Here is a 12,364-nt window from a genome sequence, read left to right as displayed (position 1 = left end):
TAGAAGACGATTTCTAATTAATCTAGACTAGAAGATTCTAGGCCTTAGTAATAAGACAATCTAGAATAAGGGCTAGAATCTAAAAGAACCCGTAGGAATAAGTTCTTAGTAATAGAAGAGGTCTAGAAGAGTCTAGAATAGTCTAGACTTATTCTTAGGCCTCTAATACTAGTTTCTAAATAGGACGGTCTATAGATACGTTATAACGGCTTAGCTAAACTTTATCTCCTACCTTATATATAGGTAAGGTGTTATAGTAGTAGTTTACCTACTACTCCTAGGCTACCTAGGATATAGTTATCACGTTTTCCGCCTAGGTAGTAGCCTCTTAGATCTTTATTATAATAGTATTACCTTATACTACTAGCGTTTACGGGTTAGTAATGCTCTAGGGGCTTTCTAAGAGTCTTATTTATAAGGGGTTAGCGTAATAGCTATGCGATAAGAAGAATAGGCTAAGGCCTATAGTAGCTAACGTCCTATTATTTAACGCGAACTTAATAACTACTAAGTAGTTAGCCTAATCATCCTACGCTTAGTTAACTAACGCGGCTAATATCTACTTAACCTCCGCGTTTACTCTCTTAGTTTAACTATCCGTCTCTAGGTAGTAACTAGCTAAGAGACGCCGCTAAATCTTTAATAGTTTATAGACGCGTTCCTATAAAAGACTTACGAACTACGGACCCCGGTCTAATATAATAGCCTTAGGTAACCTATAGTACTAGTAGTTTATATATAGGAATAACGTTACTACGGCCTTAGCTATTAGATTATAATAGGGTTCTAGGATTATACCCTTTAATAGCCTATCCATAATGACTAGTATATAGGTATTCCCCTTACTAGCTATAAGAGGGCCTATAAAATCTATAGATACCTCTTACTACTATTAATCTAGTACTAGGAGTAGTTAGAGTAGTCCTTACTTACGGTCTCTCTAGAATTTAGTCACTCTATAGATGTTATAATTACGCCTAAACCGCTTTACCTACGCGTTATAGTTCGGCTAAAATAACTTAAGATAGTAGAGCTAGGATACTATCTTATTATCGCTAGGGTGAATTACCTCTAGAGAGTTATATATTATCTAGAGGATACTAGTTTATAGAGGTTTAGAATCTAGCACCTATAAGTGACTACGCTAATAAAGGTTACCCTTATTATCTACTATTAGGTTAGATATTAATATCTTACTAAGGGAGAGTTCCGCTAGTACTATTCTACTCCTACTAATTATTAGGAGATTAAGATATAGGCACGCGAGTTAACTCCTTTCTTATAGTAATAATTAGTCGTAGTAAGCTAGTCTTATAACGGTAGGATTAAAGTACTAATCTAAGTAAGTATATACGGAGAATCGGTACTTTAAGCCTAACGCTTTAACTATAGGATCTATCTAAGGATGTAAATAGTTAGAAACCGTAATAATACCCCCCCCTCTTATAGCCGCGTAGTCCTAAAACGCTATTAAATACAATACTAATCTACTATATAAAGGGAATAGTAAGGAAAGGGTATAAGCTAAGGCAGCTACTATAGTTACTATAGTAGCTTACTTATTAGTAAAGCCGTAAGAGATGAGACGGGCTTAGAACTCCTTATTACTAGGGCACTTATAGAGGATATAGCCTAGGTTAGGAAGGTTCCTAATACGGATAAAGACTAGGTAGTAGAACTACTTAATAGGGAGGATAAGACCCTAGCTAGACTTATACTTATTAGGTAGCTAGCTAAATAGTAGGATGTTAGTACTAGTAGAGTAGGTAAGGAACTAGGTCTTATAGTTAGGTAGGCCGCTAGGGCGGTTAAGGATAAGGCTACCTATAGCCTTAATTATATCGCTAAGGGAGAGGGATGGAAAGAGGTAGGCGTTAGGGTAGTAAATAATAAACGCATCGTGCTCTAGCTTATTACCGCGGATCTACTATAAGTAGATATAGTAGTTAGTAACACGGCTAGGTAATAGATAGCCCTACTAGACCGTATAGCGCTCATTAATACTAAGGCGTAGGAATAGGGGTAGGGTATAGATTAAACGGCGCTAGCCTTAGGGCAGCTTAGTAATACTAATAGTAATAAGTATATATAGCTTAGTAGGTAAGATCTAGCGCATGTTATAACCGGGTATAGGTAGGGTATTATAAGGAGTAAGACTAATAATAACCTCATCTATAATGATCTAACGCTAGATAGAGCTAGGAGGGAAGGGGCCTAAGTAGTCCTCCTCTTCATCCTTAGTATTACTAAAGTTAGGGAAGGGGAGGATTATACTACTAGTAGTAGTAATAACATTATAGATAGAGTTATTAAGGTCATCCTAACTAGTACCTAACATGATATAAAAGTAGTAACTACGGAGCTTAACGCTAAGGAGGTCTTTAATATTACTAAAGATAGGAGGGATATAGAGAGTAGCGCTAAAGTAAGGGTTACTAGGGTAAGTATTAGGGTAGGTAGTAGGGTTAGCCTCATTAGGAGGGGAGGCTAGGTCTATAGGGGTAATAGGAGGAGCTATAGGATCTATAGCGTTAACTAGAGGATTTTTAAGTTTAGTAATACGGTTATATAAGTTATATAGGTAGTTATTATTAGCGTCTATAGTACGGTAAGATAATAAGGTTATAAGGATTATAGAGTTAGTAGAATAGTAGGTAGAGCGTAAGTAGGGTTTAGTAGTTCTAGACTTTATTATAGGTAGGCTTACGTAGTTAGTATATATTACTAGCGGCCTCCTATTAGTTAGAATCCTAATCTAGCTAGTCTACTTACCTAAGCCTAGCACTATAGCATCTAGGTATAGGTAGTACTACTAGTAGCTTATTTAGTTAGTACTAGCGCTTATTAGATATTCCGCTTTTAGGGTCTACTATTATTTACTTATTATTTAGCGGCGCTCTCTTACCTCTAACCTAAACTCATTAACTAGCTTTAAACTTATTAATAGCCGCTATATCCTTAAATGTAGATACTAGTTCCTATATTAGTCTTATGTACCCGGTCTACTTTACTAAGAACTCTTAACGGTTTTAACGTTAACGCTTATCTAGTATACGCTCTACCTCCTACTCATTCTCATCATTAATAACGACTATAGGTGGCTAATAATCTATACGTGCCTAGCTTAGTAAGGCGTTATTAGACGCTAGCCGTAGTAGGTCTTAATTAAAGATGTTATAGATAGTACCTAGGATATTTAACTAGTAGGCCTTATTTAAGATAACTTACGTTACGGTATACTTTACTAACTAGTAGTCTAGCTTCCGAATAGGATAGTCCGTAGAGACGTTATAAAGGCTTAGCTAAACTTTATTACCTACCTTATATATAGGTAAGGCGTTATAGTAGCGGTTTACCTACCGCTTCTAGGCTACCTAGGACGCGGTTATTACGTTTTCTACCTAGGTATTAGCCTCTTAGATCTTTACTATAATAGTATTACCTTATACTACTAGCGTTTATAGGTTAGTAACATGCTAGGAGCCTTCTAAGAGTCTTATTTATAAGGAGTTAGCGTAATAGCCGTATAATAAGAAGAATAGGCTAAGGCCTATAGTAGCTAATATCCTATTATTTAATGTAAACTTAATAACTACTAAGATGTTAGCCTAATCGTCCTATACTTAGTTAACTAACGCGGCTAACATCCGCTTAACCTCTACATTTACTCTCTTAGTCTAACCGTCCATCTCTAGGTAGTAACTAGTTAAGAGACACCGCCGAATCTTTAATAGTTTATAGACGCGTTCCTATAAAAGACTTATAAACTACGAACCCTAGTCTAATATAATAGCCTTAGGTAACCCGTAGCACTAGTAGTATATTTATAGGAATAATATTACTACGGCCTTAGCTATTAGATTATAATAGGGTTCTAGGATTATACCCTTTAATAGCCTATCCATAATGACTAGTATATAGGTATTCCCCTTACTAGCTATAAGAGGGCCTATAAAATCTATAGATACCTCTTACTACTATTAATCTAGCACTAGGAGTAGTTAGAGTAGTCCTTACTTATAGTCTCTCTAGAATTTAGTCACTCCGTAGATGTTATAATTATGCCTAAACCGCTTTACCTACACGTTATAGTTTAGCTAAAATAACTTAAGACGGTAGAGCTAGGATACTATCTTATTATTACTAGGGTGGATTACCTCTAGAGAGTTATGTATCATCTAGAGGATACTAGTTTATAGAGGTTTAGAATCTAGTACCTATAAGTGACTATACTAATAAAGGTTACCCCTATTATCTACCGTTAGGTCGGATATTAATATCTTACTAAGGGAGAGCTCTACTAGTACTATCCTGCTCCTACTAAGCACTACTATCTTTAGGGCCTAGTAAGCTCCGTCCTCTTCTACTAACTCTCTCTATATATTAGTTATCTATTTAGCCCCGGTATTATTACCGCCTAACGTAATAGGGTATACCTATATAGCATCCTCCTCTACTAGTTCTTCCTCTTAACTAGCCTTTATTATTATAAGGCCGGCGGGTAATAACTTAAGTATTTAGGTAAAGTAGTACTTTAAGCGGCTATTATCCGCGTTAGTAGGCAGGTCTTACTCTCTTTATAATTATATATCCGGTTAGGCGTTATTCTTTCCTAGGATGTATACTATTATAAAGTTATACTAACTAAGCTTCTCTACCTAGCGGACTTAACGCTCATTTAGTCGCTTACTAGTTATGAAGTACTCTAAGTTTTTATAGTCTATCTAGATAGTAAAGCTACTAATACTCCTTAATAGGTAATCCTATTCATCTAGCACCTTAATGATTGCTAGGAGCTCCTTATTATAGATCTTATAGTTTACTTTATATACGTTACTCTTCCTTAAGTAGAAGGCGGTTAGTTAGAGGACTCCCTAATCATTATATTAGTAAAGGACTCCCCTAGTAGCGTAACCTAATAAGTCTATTACTAATACCGTCTCTCTTTCTAGGTTAAACTACATTAGTATAGGCACCTTAATAAATACTAGCTTTAACCTCTTAAACGCGCTCTTAGTCTTATTATCCTATCTAAACTCCTTATTTTTCCGTATAAGCCTAATAAGAGGTTCCGTAATCTCTAAGAAACCGCTAATAAAATAATAATAAAAGTTAGTAAAGCCTAAGAAGCCTTATATAGCCTTAATATTAGTTAGTCTAGCCTAGTTCTTTACTACCTTAACCTTAGATAGGTCTATATATACTCCTTATCTAGCCTTAATAATGTAGCTAAGGTATTTTATTAATTAGACCTTAAACTTATACTTCCTAATATTAATATAGAGGCCTACTATAAGTAAGCGGTCTATTACTATCCTAACCTAGTAATAATACTCCTTCTAGGATCCCTCTATAAAGATTAGAATATTATTAATGTAGGCTAAAGCGTAATTATCTAGGAACTCTCTTAGCACCTAGTTAATATACTATTAAAAGGTACTAGGAGCGTTAGTGAGGCTAAACGGTGTTACTAACCACTTAAATAGTCTAAATTAGGTATAGAAGGCTGTTAGCTATTTATCTCCTTTAGTAATATAAACGCGGTAGAATACTAAGACTATATCTAGCTTAGTAAAGTAGTACGCTCGTCTAATCCGGGCTAATATTTCCGTAATTAGTAGGAGTAGATAACGGTCCTTCCTTATTAGGGCGTTAAGAGCCTAGTAATTATAATAAAACCTTAATCCTCTACTAGGTTTCTTTATAAATAGTACTAGAGCCGCGGCTAGAGAGCTACTTACGTATATAAACCCCTTCTCTAGGAGCTTATATAATGTCTTATGTAAGATAAGTAACTCCTTACGGCTTATTCCGTATAGTAGTTCCTAGGGGGGGTCTAGGTCCTTCCTATTAGGTAGCTTATTTAGCTTAATCTTATAGTTAATTCCTAGTTAGTTAGGAAGGAGTAAATCTATAAGAGCCTTATTAAATAATAGTAGGTACTTATTACTAATCTACTCTAGTAGATAGTAACGGATCTTATTACTACTAATAACTAGCTTTATTACTAAAGCCTTATTAATATTAGTAAGACTTACCGTAAATATATATCCCTTCTACTATTTAGTTACTAATTAGGTAAGTAGTTAGTATACTAGGGCGGAGATAGCCTAAGTAAAATAGATTCTATCCTTTACCTCTAATCTCCCCTCCTTCTATATTATTAGGCTAGTATCTTTAAATATAAGGCTCCTAGCTAATAGGTCTAGTAGGACCCTCTCTTAGTAGAGCTATAGTGCTCCTATAAGTAGCTTAATACTATTAGGGAGTTAGGGTACTATATAGGTAAGGATTATTCTTAAGTATCCTCCTAAATTAAGTATAAACTCTATTACTATCTTTACTAACTACCCTAAGCTCTTTAGACTAAGTATTAGCATAGGCGTGATTTTATAGACTAGGAGGTTCATATATATCATAAACTAGGAGGTTACTATTACGTATAGTTTACTCCCTAAATTAATAAGAGTTCTAGTATAGGATGCTTAATTAACTAGCGCTAATACTAGTAGGGATTCACCCCTTATATACTACTTAGCCTTATGCTAATAGACTATAATCCTACTATTTAACCTCCTCTAGTTCGTAACTTTACTCTAGACCGTAACTATAGCTAGAGCTCCTTATTTCCTAATTTAGGCTTCTTAACGTCTTTAATCTCGTCCTCTAGTAACGGCTAAACTACTATAGCCTAGGAAGGGTAAGTAGGCTTATATAGGTACTTACTAATAAAGTAAGTATTACTACTATAACATAGATAGAGCTTAGATATATATTATTAGCTTACCTCTAAGTCTAATAACTACTTAGTATACTAGATAGCTAAGTAGGCTAGGCTAGTAGGCTCCTATTCTATAGCCTTAGGGGCGGTACTTATTTAGTTTAATTATCCTTACGGCGTTATTATAGTACTACTAGAGGCCTAACCTATTAACCTACCCTTATAGAATTAGCTATTAGCCTAGTAACCGCTATTACGCGTACTACTATTATTATTTCTAAGTCTTTCTATAGAATTACTAACTTAGGTAAGGAGGGCTATATACTAGTCCTAAGACTCTCCTCCTAAGGCTAACCCTACTATCTAGGCTAATAGTTTATAGCTTAGCGCGTTCTCTAGGAGACTAATTTTAGCTAAATCTAGCTACTTATTACCCCTAGCTAACTATAAGACCTAATTAAACTTAGTAAAAAACTCTTAGAACGGTACTTCCTACTAGTATAACGCGTATATCTAGTGTTACACGTTTACTACTTAGTAAGGATTACTATAGATTAGCTCTAAGTACGTAAGTAGTTACTTAAAGCTTATACTAGGATCATCCCTATATTCTTTAAACTAGGGCGTTATTTAGTAGGCGGCTTTACTACTAAGTTTAGCCTAGATAGTAAATAACTAAGTCTTTAGCGCGTAGATAGTATAGTCTAGGCTCATCTTATTATGAACTATATCTATCTATACGTCTAGTCCGTCCCTATTGCACTTATAAATAGGAATCTCTAGTAAGATCTTAGTTAGTTTACCTACTTAGCGCTTACGCTCCTTCTTATTAGCCTAATAAGCCATCTACTACTATAGTAACTAGATGATATTAGGGTTTAGTAGACTAGTAGTCGGTTAGTAGTATAGCTACTAATTCTACTATTACGCGTAGAGCGCTTCCTACTACTATTAGTACGCCTATTCTATAAGGTAGGCCTACTTATCTAGGAGTAACTCCTACTACTACTATAAGGCCGCCTATTAGGCGGCCTAATCGTCTTACTACTATAAGGCCGCTTATTAGGTAGCCTAATCATCTTACTACTACTACTCTATTATTTATTAACGACTAATTAAATGTTAGGAGATTAAGACGTAGGCATATAAGTTAACTCCTTTCTTATAGTAATAATTAGTCATAGTAAGCTAGTCTTATAACGGTAGGATTAAAGTACGAATCTAAGTAAGTATATATAGAGAATCGGCACTTTAAGCCTAATACTTTAACCGTAGGATCTATCTAAGAATGTAAATAGTTAGAAACCGTAACACTTAGTACCTAGTTAATATACTATTAAAAGGTGCTTAGAGCGTTAGTAAGACCGAACGGCGTTACTATCTACTTAAATAGTCTAAATTAGGTATAGAAGGCTATTAGCTACTTATCTCTCTTAGTAATATAAACGCGGTAGAATGCTAAGACTATATCTAGCTTAGTATACTAGCGCGCTTATCTAATATAGGCTAACATTTCTATAATTAGTAGGAGTAGATAATAGTTCTTCCTTATTAAGGCGTTAAGAGCTTAGTAATTATAATAAAACCTTAATTCTCTACTAGGTTTCTTTATAAATAGTACTAGAGCCGCGGCTAGAGAGCTACTAAAGTATATAAACTACTTCTCTAGGAGCTTATATAACATCTTATATAGGATAAGTAACTCTTTATAGCTTATTCCGTAAAGTAGTCCCTAGGGGGGGTCTAGGTCCTTCCTATTAGGTAGCTTATTTAGCTTAATCTTATAGTTAATTCCTAGCTAGTTAGGAGGGAGTAAATCCGTAAGAGCCTTATTAAATAACGGTAGGTACTTATTACTAATCTACTTAGGTAGATAGCGCTAGATCTTATTACTACTAATAGCTAGCATTATTACTAGAGCCTTATTAATATTAGTAAGACTTACTACGAATATATATCCTTTCCGCTATTTAGTTACTAATTAGGTAAGTAGTTAGTATACTAGGATAGAGATAGCCTAAGTAAAATAGATTCCGTCCTTAACCTCTAATCTTCCCTCCTCCTATACTATTAGGCCGGTATCTTTAAACGTAAGGCTCCTAGCTAATAGGTCTAGTAGGACCCTCTCCTAGTAGAGCTATAGCGCTCCTATTAGTAACTTAATTCCGTTAGGGAGTTAGGGTACTATATAGGTAAGGATTATTCTTAAGTATCCTCCTAAATTAAGCGTAAACTCTATTACTATCTTTACTAACTACCCTAAGCTCTTTAGACTAAGTATTAGTATAGGCGTAATCTAATAGACTAGGAGGTTCATATATATTATAAACTAGGAGGTTACTATTATATATAGTTTACTCCCTAAATTAATAAGAGTTCTAGTATAGGATGCTTAATTAACTAGCGCTAATACTAGTAGGGATTCACCCCTTATATACTACTTAGCCTTACGCTAATAGACTATAATCCTAATATTTAACCTCCTCTAGTTCGTAACTTTACTCCGGACTATAACTATAGCCGGAGCTCCTTATTTCCTAATTTAGGCTCTATAATATCTTTAATATCGTCCTCTAGTAATAGCTAGACTACTATAGCCTAGGGAGGATAAGTAGGCTTATATAGGCACTTACTAATAAAGTAATTATTACTACTATAACATAGGTAGAGCTTAGATATACGCTATTAGCTTACCTCTAAGTCTAATACCTACTTAGTATACTAGATAGCTAAGTAGGCTAGGTTAGTAGGTTCCTATTCTATAGCCTTAGAGGTGGTACTTATTTAGTTTAACCGTTCTTATAGCGTTATTAAGGTGCCGCTAGAGGCCTAACCTATTAACCTACTCTTATAGAATTAGCTATTAGCCTAGTAACCGCCGTTATACGCGCTACTATTATTATTTCTAAGTCTTTCTATAGAGTTACTAACCTAGGTAAGTAGGGCTATATACTAGTCCTATAACTCTCCTCCTAATACTAACCCTACTATCTAGGCTAATAGTTTATAGCTTAGTATATTCTCTAGGAGACTAACCTTAGCTAAGTCTAGCTACTTATTACTCCCTACTAACTATAAGACCTAGTTAAACTTAGTAAAAACTCCTAGAATAGTACTCCCTACTAGTATAACGTATATATCTAGTACTATATGTTTACTACTTAGTAAGGATCACCGTAGATTAGCTCTAAGTATATAAGTAGTTATTTAAAGGTCATGCTAGGATCATCCCTATATTATTTAAACTAGGGCGTTATTTAGTAGGTAGCTTTACCGCTAAGTTTAGCCTAGATAGTAAATAACTAGGTCTTTAGCATGTAGTTAGTATAGTCTAGGCTTATCTTATTACGAACTATATCTATCTACGCGTCTAGTCTATCCCTATTACCCTTATAAATGTTACGGTTTCTAACTATTTACATCCTTAGATAGATCCTACGGTTAAAGTATTAGGCTTAAAGTGCTAATTCTCCGTATATACTTACTTAGATTAGTACTTTAATCCTACCGTCGTAAGACTAGCTCACTATGACTAATTATTACTATGAAAAAGGAGTTAACTTACGTGTCTACGTCTTAATCTCCTAATATTTAATTAGTTATTAATAGATAATGGAGTAGTAGCAGCTAGACGATTAGGCCGCCTAGTAGGTAGCCTTATAGTAATAGTAGTAAGATGATTAGGCCGCCTAGTAGGTAGCCTTATAGTAGTAGTAGTAGGGGTTACCCCTAGATAAGCAGGCCTACCTTATAGAATAGGCGTACTAATAGTAGTAGGAAGTACTCCGCGCGTAATAGTAGAACTAGTAGCTATACTACTAACTAACCGCCGGTCTATTAGATCCTAATATTATTTAGTTACTATAGTAATAGATGGCCTACTAGGCTAATAAGAAGGAGTACGAACGCTAAGTAGGTAAACTAACTAAGATCTTACTAGAGATGCCTATTTATAAGGGTAATAGGGATGGGCTAGACGCATAGATAGATATAGTTCATAATAAGATGAGCCTAGACTATACTAACTACGTACTAAAGACTTAGTTATTTACCGTCTAGGCTAAACTTAGTAGTAAAGCCGCCTACTAAATGACGCCCTAGTTTAAATAATATAGGGATAATCCTAGTATAACCTTTAAGTAACTACTTACGTACTTAGAGCTAATCTATAGTAATCCTTACTAAGTAGTAAACATGTAACACTAGATATACGCATTATACTAGTAGGAAGCACCGTTCTAAGAGTTTTTTACTAAGTTTAATCGGGTCTTATAGTTAGCTAGGGGTAATAAGTAGCTAGATTTAGCTAAAATTAGTCTCCTAGAGAACGCGCTAAGCTATAAACTATTAGCCTAGATAGTAGGGTTAGCCTTAGGAGGAGAGTCTTAGGACTAGTATATAGCCCTTCTTACCTAAGTTAGTAATTCTATAGAGAGACTTAGAAATAATAATAGTAGCGCGCGTAATAGTAGTTACTAGGCTAATAGCCGATTCTATGAAGGTAGGTTAATAGGTTAGGCCCCTAGTAGTACTATAATAACGCTATAAGGATAGTTAAATTAAATAAGTACCGCCCCTAAGGCTATAGAATAGGAGCCTACTAGTCTAGCCCGCTTAGCCGTCTAGTATGCTAAGTAGGTATTAGATATAGAAGTAAGCTAATAATATATATCTAAGCTCTATCTATATTACGGTAGTAATACTTACTTTATTAGTAAGTACCTATATAAGCCTACTTATCCTCTCTAGGCTATAGTAGTCTAGCTATTACTAGAGGATGAGACTAAAGATATTAAGGAGCCTAAATTAGGAAATAAGGAACTCTAGCTATAGTTACGGTCCGGAGTGAAGTTACGAACTAGAGGAGGTTAAATAGTAGGATTATAGTCTATTAGCGTAAGGCTAAGTAGTATATAAGGAGTGAATCCCTACTAGTATTAGCGCTAGTTAATTAAGCATTCTATACTAGAACTCTTATTAATTTAGGAAGTAAACTATACGTAATAGTAACCTCCTAGTTTATGATATATATGAACCTCCTAGTCTATAAAATCACGCCTATGCTAATACTTAGTCTAAAGAGCTTAGGGTAGTTAGTAAAGATAGTAATAGAGTTTATACTTAATTTAGGAGGATACTTAAGAATAATCCTTACCTATATAGTACCCTAACTCCCTAATAGTATTAAGTTACTAATAGGAGCACTATAGCTCTACTAAGAGAGGGTCCTACTAGACCTATTAGCTAGGAGCCTTACATTTAAAGATACTAGCCTAATAGTATAGGAGGAGGGAAGATTAGAGGTAAAGGATAGAGTCCGCTTTACTTAGGCTATCTCCGCCCTAGTATACTAACTACTCACCTAATTAGTAGCTAAATAGTAGAAAGGATACATGTTTATAGTAAGTCTCACTAATATTAATAAGGCCTTAGTAATAAAGCTAGTTATTAGTAGTAATAAGATCCGTTACTATCTACCTAAGTAGATTAGTAATAAGTACTTACCGTTATTTAATAAGGCTCTTATAGATTTACTCCCTCCTAACTAACTAGGAATTAACTATAAGATTAAGCTAAATAAGCTGCCTAATAGGAAGGACCTAGACCCCTCCTAGGGACTACTATACGGAATGAGCTATAAGG

This window comes from Phyllosticta citriasiana, assembly GCF_038021145.1.
Source record: "Phyllosticta citriasiana strain CBS 120426 chromosome Unknown IWZ02scaffold_7, whole genome shotgun sequence".
NCBI classification, from domain to species: Eukaryota; Fungi; Ascomycota; class Dothideomycetes; order Botryosphaeriales; family Phyllostictaceae; genus Phyllosticta; species Phyllosticta citriasiana.
This window is presented reverse-complemented; position numbering follows the sequence as displayed.